We start from the raw sequence: 10,495 nt of genomic DNA, 5'->3' as shown, positions 1-10,495 counted from the left end.
AAGGCCCTCCACATTTTAACCGCTGTCTCTCTTTGGAGATTTAGTTTTCAACGGCTCCCACTGCCACATGCCACCCCTCACCTATCTACTCATGGCCTCATACAACCTAAGCCTTCCCACCTCATCTACCTTTAACTCCCTATCTTTTGACCCCGCCCCCCGCCATCACTCTTCCATTACCATTAAACCTTTTCTTCAATGTCACCTCCTCCATAAAGCCTTTCCTGATTCATTCTCAGTTAGATATGATTTCTCCCTCCTCCAATTTTCTATAACAATATCCAATAATTGTCAACTGTTTACTAGATGCTAGACGCTGCCCTCTACTTGTTTTAACCAATTTAATCTTTACAGCAACACTATGGACTAAGTATGAGTCCCCATGTTATTAATGGGCACATTGAGGGGCTGGGAAGGTAAGTAACTTGCCCAAGAGTATACAGGTAGTAAGTGGAGAGCCAGGCCTCAAACCTAGGCAGTCATTTCTTGAGCCCAGATTCTTAACAATTGCTCTGCTGCCTCTCCTGTAATATTTTTCACTATTAGTGTGGCACTTAAAGTTGTTTAGCACTGTAAGTGCACACACACACACACACACAGAGTTTTGTTTTGTTTAGAGACAAGGTCTCACTCAAGTGATCCTCCATCTCAACCTCCAGAGTAGCTGGGATCACAAGCACATGCCGCCATGCCCAGCTAATTTTTTTATTTTTTGTGGAGTGGGAGCCTTGTGATGCTGTCCAGGCTGATCTCTAGTTCCTGGATTCAAGGGATCCTTCTGCCTCGGCCTCCCAAAGTGTTGAGATTACAGGCATGAGCCACGGAGCCCAGCCCTACACTTTTTTTTTTTGAAACGCAGAGGGTCTCCCTCTGCAGCTTCAAGTGGTCTTCACACCTCAACCTCTCAAGTAGCTGGGACTATAGTCATGTGTCACCACGCCCAGCTAATTTATTTTTTGTTTTCTGTAGATATGGGGTTACCTTATGTCGACCAGGCTGGTCTTGAACTCCAGGGATCCAGTGATCCTCCTGCCTTGGCCTGCCAAAGCTTTGGGATTATAGGCATGAGCCACTATGCTCAGCCCTACAGAATCATTTTTAATGATTGTATAAAACTTTAGCATCACTTGAATGTTCACATTCGTTTAGCATCCTATTGCTTGATATTGATGTTGTTTCCATGGTTTTTACTTTTACAAATAAAAATGTGATGCATGGCCTGGTGTGGTGGCTCACACCTGTAATCTCAGCACTTTGGGAGGCTGAGGCAGGCAGATCACCTGAAGTCAGGAGTTCAAGACCAGCCTGACCAACATGGTGAAACTGTAACCTCCCAAGGGGTTCACCTTGCCCACTGCCTAGACAGATCCCATTCATCAAGACAGGGGAATTGCAACAGAGAAAGAGTAATTCATGCAGAGCCCACTATGCAGGAGACCAGAGTTTTATTAATTAAATCAGTCTCCCTGAGCATTCGGGGAGCAGAGATTTTTGCTTGTTTTGTTTGTGTTTTTTTTGAGACAAAGTCTTGTTCTGTCACCCAGGCTGGAGTGCAGTGGTGCAATCTAGGCTCGCTGCAACCTCCACCTCCTGGGTTCAAGTGATTCTCCTGCCTCAGCCTCCCCAGTAGCTGGGATTACAGGCATGTGCCACCACACCTGGCTAATTTTTGTATTTATAGTAGAGACAGGGTTTCACCATATTGGCCAGGCTGGTCTCGAACTCCTGACCTCAGGTGATTTGCCTGCCTCGGCCTCCCAAAGTGCTGGGATTACAGGTGTGAGCCACCACGCCTGGCTGGGGAGCAGAGTTTTTAAGGATAACTTGGTAGGTCAGGGAAAACCAGTGAGCCAGGAGTGCTGATTGGTCAAGGATGAAATCATAGAGAGTCAACGCTGTTTTCTTGTGCTGGGTCAGTTCCTGGGTGGGGGTCACAAGGTCATATGAGCCAGTTTATTGATCTGGGTGGTCCCAGCTGATTTATCAAGTGCAGGGTCTGCAAAATATCTCAAACACTGATCTTTGGAGCAGTTTAGGGAGGCTCAGAATCTTGTAGCCTCCAGCTGCATGACTCCTAAGCCATAATTTCTAATCTTGTGGCTAATGTTAGTCTGTCAAAGGCAATCTAGTCCCCAGGCGGGAAGGAGGTCTGCTTTGGTAAAGGGCTGCTACCATATTTTTTTAAACTATAAACTATAAACAAGGTTTCTCCCGAAGTTAGTTCAGCCTATGCCCAGGAATGAACAAGAACAGCTTGGAGGTTAGAAGCAAGATAGAGTCAGCTAAGTTAGATCTCTTTCACCGTCTCAGTCATAATTTTACAAAGGCGGTTTCAATCCCTCCCTTTGGGTTTTATAATACCTTAAACTTAAGGTATAGGCTATAAAGATGGGAAAAGTCCGTCAATCGCTCTGGCTTCTTCCTGCTGACAGGGGATGTAGTGGGAATGGGAGTGAACCCCAAGCTGAGAAGAGTGGAACTGCTTTGCAATTAACTGTCTGAGCATATTCATGCAGGCCTGGTTGAGCTTCCAAGATTCGTATGGCAAAAACGTTAGTACTCTCATCTACAGTTTTACTACAGTGTTTAAATGAACAGTCTATTTTACCTTATAAGGTAAATAATGAGTCCTAGGATGAGGAGTACAATTCCCAATTTTAAAAGCAAAGATTTGAAAGCATTAGTTTGGGGACTTCTAACCCACAAACAATTAGAATTTAGTCTAAACTGCAGAAAAACCTCAAGAACAGCTAACAACAGTGTACTATAGTTTTTCTTTTGAAGCATAATTTTTCTCTCTCCAGTTCCCATTTTTATAAAATAAATCATGATAGAACTGATTTGTTTACAAAATAAGCTTTAGTCTTACTGTATGTGGCCTGATTATTTGCACAAAGTGCAGCAAGTGTATTTTTCACTTAGGCTTTTTTAATTGGCTTTGCTAGAACTCTGTTCCATGAAGAATCTCAGATAAGACGTTTTAAAAGCTGAGCCCAGCCATGGGTTTTTACCCTCAAGTACCTATGAGTGGGGCAAATTCCTTTCCTTTTGAGGTCCCAAGATAACTTGGGGTTCCTGGGCCTGTTAGAAAGTGACATTCTTTACTTACCACAGAACAGGAACCTTGCACAGGGACTCTGTGTGGACAAGGTATGAGGCCAGATGCCTCAATGGGCTTAATTGCTCTGTAAGTCAACTTTGATTATTTAAAGGAAGCATGCCATTCCAGTCAAAGCCTTGGTAAAATAACTAATTTCTCCAATTGTGTTCTGTTACAAAAGAAAACAAATTCTTATTGAATTTATGCAATTAACTATACTGCCAGAAATTGAGAATACTCACAAATAGTTTCCAAATTCTGGAGAAATCAGGTAGAGAGGAATAAATATGCTCCAAATTGTGTTCACAGCACTATATTTTACTCACTTGTTAACAGTTGCAAATGGCTCTAAAGAAATAAGTTCTCTTGACTCTGAAAACAAAGGGTCTAGCAATGTTTAATACATTAGCTCTCCATGAGAGTCCTAGAAGATTGGTTTTTCCTCTATTGCAATAGCTCAATTTTTAAAGTTACCTGAGACCTGCACTCAGAGTCCTATGTCTGATTATAAACTGCCTTTTGAAAAGGACCAAAGGAAGACAAAATGTCTGTGGATGACAAAATTCTATAGCCACTATTAAAGCTACCATTGACTAGGAGTTTTGGTTACTTCTGTGGCATACAACAATTTTTATGTAACAATTATAATTATTGATAATGTACACTAAATTATATCAACATTATAGAAGTTTCCCATTATTTTGAAACACATACCAATAACATATTTATACAAATACAGTCCAGAGAAAACCAAACACCATTCACTCTTCTATTTGAAAGTATTTTTCAATTCTAATTTTACAATCTCCCAGAGTAATTAATCAGAAACTCACATTTAGGAGCACTTCTTAAATTTTATAGCTGATTATAAAATCATCTTTTAAAGAAGACCAAAGTGAGACAACAATTGTCTGTGGATGACAAAACATTTTAGGGCAGCCACAGTTAAAGGCACAATTGACAAAGAAATTTACCTCTGTGGCACACAGTCATTTAACATAGTAATTATAATTATTACTGATAACATATACTAAGTCATATTATAACATAGAATTATAGCAGTTTTTGGCCGGGTATGGTGGCTCATGCCTGTAATTCCAACACTTTGGGAGGCCGAGGTGGGCAGATCACGAGGTCAGGAGATTGAGACCATCCTGGCCAACATGGTGAAACCCTGTCTCTACTGAAAATACAAAAATTAGCTGGGCATGACGGCATGTGCCTGTAATCCCAGCTACTTGGGAGGCTGAGGCAGGAGAATCGCTTGAACCCGAGAGGCAGAGGTTGCAGTGGGCCTAGATCGCGCCACTGCACTCCACCCTGGTGATGGAGCTAGACTCCGTCTCGAAAGAAAGAAAGAAAGAAGAAAGAAAGAAGAAAGAAGAAAGAAAAGAAAAGAAAAGAAAGAAAAGAAAAGAAAAGAAAAGAAAGAAAGAAAGGAAGGAAGAGAATTATAGCAGTTTTACATAATTTTGGAACATATACCAATGACACATTTACGCAAATACAGACCAAAGAAAGCCAAACACCATTTCATATTTGACAATGCTTCCTGTATGGTTTTTGTACCAAATAAGCCAAATGTCATTTTTGGACTTTACAGGACCTAATATCTAAAATATTAGGCTAGAAAGAGATATAATTTATAATTTATAATTTGATTTTGGAAAGTTTGTCAAATATCAAAGATTTAAAGCACTGGATATCACAAACTAGAATCCCAGGTCACTATAAGTAATTCATTTGACCAAAATGGTAACTCCAAAATATTTTTTAAAAAAGAAAACCTTGGCCAGGCACGGTGCTCACACCTGTAATCCCAGTACTTTGGGTGGCCGAGGCAGGTGGATTACCTGAGGTCAGGAGTTTGAGACCAGCCTGGCTAACATGGCGAAACCCTGTCTCTACTAAAAATACAAAAAATTAGCCAGGTATGGTGGTGCACGCCTGTAATCCCAGCTACTCAGGAGGATGAGGCAGGAGAATCACTTGAACTAGGGAGGTAGAGGTTGCAGTGAGCTGAGATCGCACAACCACACTCCAGCCTGGGCGACAGAGGGAGACTCCGTCTCAAAAAAAAAAAAAAGAAAAGAAAAGAAAAACCTTTGCTCTGATGGAGGAGACTTAACTTTCCAAACAAGACCCAATAAAGATAGCATGAGGCTAACCAAATAGTCTCTTCTCTCTCCTCCCTTTTTTCCCTGCAATTTACTCAAAGGAAGAAATAAAACACTTTCATCATCTTTTAACATTACATAAAAATCATCTTCAAAGGAGAAAACCAAATTTAATGTTTGCATTAGTGCATCTCTAATGTTAAGGCTAGTTTTTTAAATAACATTTTATATCTCTATCCAGTTTTAATTAGTTTGACCATAAGGTAAGGTTTTCATAAACTGTTTAGAATACTCTACAATTTTCCATCAAACAGATCCACTTTCTAAGAAAATCCTGCTCTAAGAAAATTAGAAAATTGATGGGCCTGGATTCTGGCCCCACAACAGTATCATTTCCATGTTTTAACCTATGGAAAAAAGCTAAATAATTTCTTTTAAATCTTAGCCATCTTGTTTATATCCACAGAATTTTTTATAAGGCTGACCCTTTTCACTTTGCTTAAACTTTCGGTTGTGTTCTGTTACTCTTTTAGGTTAAAACAATCCTTAAGGCCGGGCGCGGTGGCTCACGCCTGTAATCCCAGCACTTTGGGAGGCTGAGGTGGGTGGATCACGAGGTCAAGAGACCTAGACCATCCTGGCCAACATGGTGAAACCCCATCTCTACTAAAAATACAAAACATTAGCTGGGCATGGCGGCACATGCCTGTAGTCCCAGGTACTCGGGAGGCTGAGGCAGAGGCAGAGGCAGAAGAATCGCTTGAACCTGGGAGACGAAGGTTGCAGTGAGCCGAGATCGTGTCACTGCACTCCAGCCTGGAGACAGAGGGAGACTCTGTCTCAAAAAACAAAAAAAGACAATCTTTAAAACCCTCTGAACTAGACAAAATTACATTCCCTTTAACAAAAGCCATATTCCCAATGCCTTTCTTTACATGAATGTAAAACTGTTTCTCCAGTGTTTTCAATTACATGTTACAATGTTAACTCTTAGCAACTTTTATTTTTAGTGAAAAATCTGATAAGTAAGTAATTTTAATTAGGTACTAGGGGTGGAGCCTAGGACACACGGAAATGAAGATAAGGTCTGACTCTTTTTAGCACAGCTAGCTGGCATAGCTCTCCATATGTCTCCAGGCCTTATCTATAATCCAATACTCCAAAGTAGGTACATCGAACAACTTTCTAAAGTTAAAGAAAGTTTGACCTTAAGGCATTTAGCACATCTGACATCTGACCTTAATTTGGAAAAATGTCTACATTTTCAAGACATTTGATTTTACCAATAATCTTTAAAACTGTTTTTATTTCCAAAAAATTACTAAAGTCATGTGAACAAAAAAGCATTAAAGTTCCTATTTTTCTGACAAAATATTTAAGTGCTTATTTTTCTAAGTCAATTAATCAGAGGGGTTTTTTTTGTTTGTTTGTTGTTGTTCTTTTTTTTTTTTTTTGAGACGAAGTTTCACTCATCACCCAGGCTGGAGTGCAGTGGCACGATCTTGGCTCACTGCAACCTCCACCTCCCTGGTTCAAGCGATTCTCTTGCCTCAGCCTCCTGAGTAGCTGGGATTACAAGCATGCGCCACCATGCCTGGCTAATTTTTACATTTTTAGTAGAGATGAGTTTCACCACGTTGGCCAGGCTGGTCTCAAGCTCCTGACCTGAGGTGATTCCCCCCACCTCGGCCTCCCAAAGTGCAGGGATTACAGGCATGAGCCACAACACCCGGCAATCAGAGTTCTTTTATATGTAAACATCACACACATACACACACACACACACACAATGCATATAAATACAGACAGAAGATTCGGCACTTGTAAGAGCCACTGCACCCAGTCTCTATGCATTTTTTAAAGAGTTATTCCTGGCTGGGTCTGGTGGCTCATGCCTGTAATTCCAACACTTTAGGAGGCCAAGGCAGGAGGACCACTTGAGCCCAGGAGTTCCAGACCAGCCTGGCAACATAGTGAGACCCCGTCTCTACAATGTAATTTAAAAACATTAGCTGGGTGTGTGGGCATGTGCTCATAGTCCCAGCTACTTGGGAGGCGGAAGCGGGAGGATCTCTTGAGCCCAAGAGTTCAAACGAGTTATTCTTAGGAGTGTTATGCTATTTTTGTCATCATTAATGCATTTTTATTCCATTATATCTTCTAGCTGGTTCTTGCTGGCTTACAGGAAAACTATTGATTGTTATTCGGCCACTTTTCTGAACTCTCTTCTTAAATTTATGAGTGTTTCAATTGATTCCCTTGGGTGTTCTCTTGATAAACAAATGAACTGGAAATAATGGTAATTTCTGTATCCCTTGCAATAGTTATTCCTAATTTCTTTTTCAAATCTTATGGTATTAACTACAAGCCAGCTTTTAACATTTACTTGGCTTGGGCCAAGAGTACGATTGGTGGCCTACTTACCACACATCAAGGAACCATGAATTGGAACACAAAGAGAAGCAAGAAAACCTATGCTTGTTACTATTGGGAAACAATCATTGTTATGGAAGAATCTATTGCTATTGAGACAGAAAGGATTTGACAAGTTAATTTGTCTTTTCTCTAACTAAGCAGATCTGCTACTAAGATTTTCCTTGTACTTCTACTACAAGGCTACAGTAACCAAAACAGCATGGTACTCGTACCAAAACAGAGATATAGACCAATGGAACAGAACAGAGCCCTCAGAAATAATACCACACATCTACAACCATCTGGTCTTTGACAAACCTGACAAAAACAAGCATCGGGGAAAGGATTCCTTATTTAATAAATGGTGCTGGGAAAACTGGCTAGCCATATATAGAAAGTTGAAACTGGATCCCTTCCTTACACCTTATACAAAAATTAATTCAAGATGGATTAAAGACGTAAATGTTAGACCTAAAAGCATAAAAACCCTAGAAGAAAACCTAGGCAATACCATTCAGGACATAGGCATGGGCAAGGACTTCATGTCTAAAACACCAAAAGCAACGGCAACAAAAGCCAAAATAGACAAATGGAATCTAATTAACTAAAGAGCTTCCGCACAGCAAAAGAAACTACCATCAGAGTGAACAGGCAGCCTACAGAATGGGAAAAATTTTTGTAATCTACTCATCTGACAAGGGCTAATACCCAGAATCTACAAAGAACTTAAACAAATTTACAAGAAAAAATCAAACAACCCCATCAAAAGTGGGCAAAGGATATGAACAGACATTTTCAAAAGAAGACATTTATGCAGCCAATAGACACGTGAAAAAATGCTCATCATCACTGGCCATCAGAAAAATGCAAATCAAAACCACAATGAGATACCATCTCACACCAGTTATATTGGCAATCATTAAAAAGTCAGGAAACAACAGGTTCTGGAGAGGATGTGGAGAAGTAGGAACACTTTTACACTGTTGGTGGACTGTAAACTAGTTCAACCATTGTGGAAGACAGTGTGGTGATTCCTCAAGGATCTAGAACTAGAAATACCATTTGACCCAGCCATTCCATTACTGTATATACCCAAAGGATTATAAATCATGCTGCTATAAAGACACATGCACAAGTATGTTTATTGCAGCACTATTCACAACAGCAAAGACTTGGAACCAACCCAAATGTCCATCAATGATAGACTGGATAAAGAAAATGTGGCACATAAACACCATGGAATACTATGCAGCCATAAAAAAGGATGAGTTCGTGTCCTTTGTAGGGACGTGGATGCAGCTGGAAACCATCATTCTCAGCAAACTATAGCAAGGACAAAAAACCAAACACCGCATGTTCTCACTCATAGGTGGGAATTGAACAATGAGAACACTTGGACACAGGAAGGAGAACATCACACACCGGGGCCTGTTGTGGGTAGGGGGAAGGGGGAGGGATAGCATTAGGAGATATACCTAATGTAAATGACGAGTTAATGGGTGCAGCACACCAACATGGCACATGTATACATATGTAACAAACTGCATGTTGTGCACATATACCCCAGAACTTAAAGTATAATAATAATGAAAAAAGATCTTCCTTGTACTTCTAAGCAGTGTCTGATATCAGCAGCAGCATAACTCACAAAACTTCATGGCTTGTGGATGGATTTGTCTTTTGTTTCAAGTATATAGATTGAGAGATAGGAAGTATTCCCTTTGAGTTTGGATGATGTTAATCATGAGAGTGGAGGTTTAGGATTATGTGAGCTGTATCAACACTAAGTACTAGATCCCAAGTGACACAAGTGCCTGTGTCTTTTTTTTTTTTTTTTGAGACGGAGTCTCGTCCTGTCGCCCGGGCTGGAGTGCAGTGGCCAGATCTCAGCTCACTGCAAGCTCCGCCTCCCGGGTTTATGCCATTCTCCTGCCTCAGCCTCCGAGTAGCTGGGACTACAGGCGCCCGCCACCTCGCCCGGCTAGTTTTTTGTATTTTTTTAGTAGAGACGGGGTTTCACCGTGTTAGCCAGGATGGTCTCGATCTCCTGACCTCATGATCCGCCCGTCTCGGCCTCCCAAAGTGCTGGGATTACAGGCTTGAGCCACCGCGCCCGGCCTATGCCTGTGTCTTTTTTAATAAATTTGAGTATTTACAATATGAGATATCCTTTAAAGCATGAGCCCCAGGGCAGAAGCCCGTTTGTCCAGGTCTAAGGATGATACTGGTTATTCAAAACACTATTAAGCACTTGTAAATGGCAGCAGCCTAGCTTTGTCCTTGACTCCAGTGAGAATGCTTTTAGTTAGAAGGAAGCAATAATTTACAGAGGGTTTGGCCAGGTGCGGTGGCTCACACCTTTAATCCCGCACTTTGGGATGCCGAGGCAGGCGGATCACCTGAGGTCAGGGGTCTGAGATCACACTTTCCAACACGGTAAAACTCCATCTCTACTAAAACTACAAAAAAAAAAAAAAAAAATTAACTGGGCATGGTGGTGGGCATCTGTAATCCCAACTACTTGGGAGGCTGAGGCAGAAGAATCGCTCGAACCTGGGAGGTGGAGGTTGCAGTGAGCCGAGATCACGCCACCATACTCCAGCCTAGGCAACAGAGTGAGGCTCTGTCTCAAAAAAAAAAAAGCATTATTGGGGGTTTATCATGTATCAAGTGCTAAGTGTTTTGCTTACATAATCTCATTCATTCAATACAGCAACCCCCAAAATTAGGAACTATTATTATTAGGTTTTGATTTATTATGTAACTTGCTCAAAGTCACATGCCTATGTATTCCTGAGCTGGGATTTTTATTTTTATTTTTTAATAAAAATAGAGACAGGGTCTCACCATGTTGCCCAGGCTT

The sequence above is a fragment of the Trachypithecus francoisi genome, unplaced genomic scaffold (assembly GCF_009764315.1).
Source record: "Trachypithecus francoisi isolate TF-2019V2 unplaced genomic scaffold, Tfra_2.0 Contig00054, whole genome shotgun sequence".
NCBI lineage: Eukaryota > Metazoa > Chordata > Mammalia > Primates > Cercopithecidae > Trachypithecus > Trachypithecus francoisi.
This window is presented reverse-complemented; position numbering follows the sequence as displayed.